Consider the following 296-nt stretch of genomic DNA (forward strand, 5'->3'; position numbering starts at 1 on the left):
TCTTTAACAAGACCATCTTATTCTATTTCAATGTCCATAATGATATTTTGCAACACGTGGACCTAGATTTATATCATGCATCCAACTATGGGTGAAAAATTGTGACATCATTTATTACATCTCTAAAGAAATATAAAATTGCAAAAACGTTATTGCCATACATCAATTAGAGCATATTCAAGAGACTAAATATAAAATACTTTCTATTTTAAAGAGTCAATGCTTAAAAATGAGTTTCAAAAAACACCATTTTAACTTTTCAAAATAAAGAGTGGATTTAAATTTCCAGATTTAGC

The sequence above is a fragment of the Olea europaea genome, unplaced genomic scaffold (assembly GCF_002742605.1).
Source record: "Olea europaea var. sylvestris unplaced genomic scaffold, O_europaea_v1 scaffold3194, whole genome shotgun sequence".
NCBI lineage: Eukaryota > Viridiplantae > Streptophyta > Magnoliopsida > Lamiales > Oleaceae > Olea > Olea europaea.